A 4,665-nucleotide genomic window follows, 5' to 3' on the forward strand; every position below is an offset into this window, starting at 1 on the left:
ATTGTTATCAGAGATCCTTATAATCAATAATGTGGTTTGGATGCTTCATTTCTGCTTGTTCTTTATTGAAACCAATGTGTGCTGCAGGTTGTATACGTGATGCCAAAGAATATATACTTTCACTTCAATCGCTGTACGCTTTTTTAAATCGCTGAAGGACTGTTTTTTTTTTTCGTGAGGACGACATCGAAAAAAATCCCGACCAACTAGAGGCTAAAAGCTTCGCTGTCAAACAAGCTCGCATCATTCAGGAAGCACTCCAATAAAAGTTCACGCTGGAGTAGCTTGTGTGTAATTATGACTCGCGCAAAAACATATTGCAGCAGTGCTTGTCATTTCTCGTCTTGAAACCGTGAAAGAGAGAGAGAAAGATGAAGGAAAGACAGGGATATCAACCAGACACACCTCCGGTTTGCTACCCTACGCAGGAGAAAGAAGGTCAGGGGATTAGAAAAAAATTAAGGAGAGAAAACACGTATTGCTAGAGCATGGGCTTCTACATACAACGCACACAATGATGATGCGTTTCGTCCTTGTGTGCTCTGTGCGTAGAATATTAGGCATCTACTCGCCAAAGTTTTAATCCTAGAGAGCATGGCCAACTTTCGCTGGGCACTGCTGTCGCTATGCGCCCACTTGTCGCTTCATGTGGAATGTGTTTCTTAAATTCAATGCGTTTCTTACATTGAATATGTTTTCTTATATTCTTGCACATAAATCCCGCTACATAAGTGCTCTTTGCATTCAGCCCAATTCAGTATGCAGCCTCCATGAAAAGCAATTGAACCCATGATCGTGGACTCAGTACCAGAAAGCTATAGCCGAGAAGCCACGGCAGAGCCCTTCATGATGAACATGATAATGGCCCTGACTGTAGATATTACACAGTCTGGTCACTGCTCTTCACAGACAAGTCTTTTCAACATGCAGCTCCCTTAAATTGCTATGCATCACGTACTGAGCCTGCAAAAAGAATGACATACAGATCATGACTTCGAATGAAGAACATGAACGGGTGGTCAACTGTGACCATATGGAATGCCCAGCAGACAATGCCGTTATCACCATTTCTGCAGCAGCTGCTGCCTCTGTACCTTCGTCGTTAACCGCCACAAAGGCTTTGTGGACTGCAGCTGAGACCATGAGGTCTTTCTTCCCATCTATTCCTCACAGATCTACCTTGTCAGGGAACAAATCTTTTATGTCCATCGCATGAAGTGTTTTCTTTAAGTCTACGCTGTACTAAATTTTGAATCGTGGGAGTCTAAGTTCAACCATTGTCGAGTCAAGCCCTTTGAAGACATTCGGTAGTTTCCGCAGTGTAAGCTCTGCCTCAAGTTTTGGAAGGCCGACAACTTCATAAGGCAGAAGAATCACAATAGACGTCTTACCACCCATGTGCGGAATTTAGATTGCATTGGCGTTCAAGCCAGGACATTTGGTGTTGGTAGTTAAATGTGACTGCTTGAACATCATCTGGACCCCTTTAGCTGATTCTTTGGAGGTGTGCAATTTCCGCAGGCAAGCTACTACGGGGTTGAACTGCTCTTTTCGCAGACGCTTGAAGTAAATTACATTGACCAGCAAAAGCGCGGTATCAGAATCCTGCAAGTCTGGTTGCTTCAGCGTCGTTCTTGAAATCGACGGCTATCACTGCGCTGTTGTAAAATTTATTCAATGTGACAAGGTAGTCTTCCAGAACATTGAATGTCTTTTCTGAGTGCATGCGATTAGCAAAATTTAACGTCAAATCAGCTGCATAGGTTGCAACTTAAAAAAAAGAAATCTGAAAAATGTTCGTGGATCATGCCATCTTTTGTATGCAAGATATTAGGGATTTCAACAGCTGTGTTATTTTTGGCACCAGCAAGAGTCATTGAAAGAGAAGCTGCGATGCTTATTGGAGAAAAGACAACACTCTTTGTTCCATCCCTCCCTGAATCAAGTTTCTTGTACAGGTCAATGATGAAGGCAAATATTGCAGTAGTCAGATTCACTTACATCGCTGCAGTTGATCTGACCGTGGTAATTCAGGTATCCTACAAAATTAAAACAATGGAGTGTTTAGATTAGGTACAGGTGAAAATACAGCACACAGCGACACACATCAGTCAAACAGTTTGACTAACTGTAGTTTAAATAGCGGCATGATTGTATTTCGGTACACAAGAAATAAAGTCATGCCTAGATGGTTGTTTAAGAGGCGGTTGTTTAGGCAGATAATTTTAAATTCAAGTTTATTATAAATGCCATTTGCCAACTCTGTGAGATTGTTCAGTAGTGTCACAGATTTGAATGTACTTTTCTCATGTTTGGGCCGCTAAATTTTGGCGCAGAAAATCTCGAAACTCGCTAAGTTGAATCTCTGGCTTCCTTAAAATGCAATTTATACAGTCGTTAATTCTTTGTGAATAAGCAATAATTTAACCCATGTAGACGACTGCCCTAGCCACTCTGCCCAAATTCATGACATCACGGCGACCTGGTGTGGAACCCTAAAGGGGGGCTTTCTGTGCTACTGTGAACTTTGCTAGAGCTCCGTGCTAATTCACATTTCCTGATGAAAGATGTAAAGCTTGCAAGTGAATTTTAATGGTAAGTTCTGACTCGCGCTTCTGAAAAAAAATTAAAAGAGAGAATGAAAAAAAAAGTCACAGGCCTGCGCAACACACGCAGCACAGTCACAGCGTAAGCTGGAGGAGCGGCTCAATAGTAGCTCCCATTTTCGGCACCACGCATTACAGGGTCTTCGCGGCGAGGTCCCTTCCCCTCGTTTTCACGAGAACGGTCTGAAGTGTCCGCCCGGTGTCGACGGCGAGGAGCGGTCTGCTGAGCCCGATGTTGCCTGGTTGCAGCCGCGCGCGTAGCTCTACAAGTTTCTTCAGTTCGTACCTTGCGATTTAGGCCGGTAGAAGTGAAACTAGGAGTCCGAGACAGTTATAAGCTTTACACCAAGTGCCTTCCCCCCTACCCAAAGAAATACGACAAAAACAGTGAGGACGAAAGTTCAGGGGGGGGGGGAATGGACGGGAGAAGGAATGTCCGTCGATTATGATAGTCGCTAAAGGGAAATTTTAGTGCAGCTGTAAACGTGTTCTCATTTCGCGATATATTAGGGCAAAGAATTTGAGACCGAAATCAGCGCACCGACTGGCAGAGGGATACCGCCGTCAGCACCTTCGCAGAGGGAGGGGCAGTATGGGAACGCTGGCATGATGAGCGGCATCGTAGCCAGCTGTGGAAGAAGACGACGACGAACGTGTGAGCAGTGGCATGAGCGCGTTCACGCGGTTACTCCAGGTGACGGCGACGCTCAACTCAGGGACAGAGAGAGAAATACGTTTAATAAATCATAAAAAATAGAAAATTGTACATGTATGAAAAGGCAACCCCAGTGGTTTTTCCGGTGAGGTGCTTAGATTAAGTGAATGGTTTCGCTTCTTATTAGGTAGGTTAGCAAGCTGTCATATATAGCTTCGCGGTGTTGAGGGGTCCCTCTAGGAAGGATCCAGTCATTGAGTGTGGCGACTGAGCTCTGCAGCCCAGCAAGGCAGATTCTTCGCAGTAATGACAGGCCAGGACATGTCCATAGCAAGTGGTGTGCTGTGGCTGGCGCACCCGTGGTGCAAGTTCCGCAGGTGGGGACAATCGACTTGTCATTCAGGAGCCGGCATCTAAGAGCTGCGCTCTAAATTATGCTAGCAAAGGAAATGCTGGCTGCACAGACGCCACTCTCAAGGTCGTGGCAGAATCTTTCTGGAGAGAGGAGGGGAGGGGGGGGGGGTTGCAGGAAGAAATATATATTGAGGGTCGAGCCGCTATAAACGCGCTGCTGTATATTTAAGAATTACCGGACTGTGTGACAAGTTGTGACTCTGCACTGTGCGACGTTGAACGTATTAGCGGGACGCTGACATTGTGTATGACTGCGTGGTGCCTTCGCAGACTGTGTGACAGAGACACTGTCACACAGTCTTGTTTTTTTTTTTCACTCATATTTCGCATCCCCTTCCCAGATACAAGGTAGTTCACCGGATATATCCTCTGCTTAACCTCTCAGGAGGCCCGGACTGGGGCCTTAGTTCCCTTGGGACTAATAAATGTTATTTCTCTCTCTCTCTCTCTCTCTCTCTCTGAGTGACAGCGCATGCGGTTTTCATCTTTTCCACTCGATCTGCTTTCAAAGTGGTACATTATGCACAACGATTTGCATTACTCAAATGTCCATCGCTACACCGACATTGCTACCTCAAGCGGAATGCAAAATTAGCCGCCCTCGGTGACAGCCTTGGCGATATATTGAGAAAAAAAAGGAACATTTCACAAACTAAACTTTTTGCCTTGGGATAACGGCTGTCTTGAAGTTTGATTATAAGTGTGTACCGTAAACGCAGAAATCAAAAGGCTGAAGTACTTAAGTAAATTATTCTCACTGTAATGTATCACTATGATTTTCTGCAACCTTTGTGTAATATATACGTGGAGTCAAAATATTGAAACACACCGTTGAATGATGTTACATTAATTAATTTAAGTTGGGCGAACTGGTGCCCGACAAACAGTTAAGCTAAAGTTTCGCTTCAACCTACACGGTCTTCTCGCAAGAGTTCCACCCGTCTTCTTTTTCCTCGTGCCCCGCGCTGATGACACCTTGCTCCGATCGCA

General features: G+C 44.9%; 1 pseudogene; it reads right to left on the minus strand.

Annotated features, from left to right (window-relative positions):
• Positions 1–943: 943 nt before the first annotated feature.
• On the minus strand, positions 944–2,003 carry LOC119431740 (leukocyte elastase inhibitor A-like; annotated as a pseudogene).
• Positions 2,004–4,665: the final 2,662 nt, after the last annotated feature.

The sequence above is a fragment of the Dermacentor silvarum genome, chromosome 10 (assembly GCF_013339745.2).
Source record: "Dermacentor silvarum isolate Dsil-2018 chromosome 10, BIME_Dsil_1.4, whole genome shotgun sequence".
NCBI lineage: Eukaryota > Metazoa > Arthropoda > Arachnida > Ixodida > Ixodidae > Dermacentor > Dermacentor silvarum.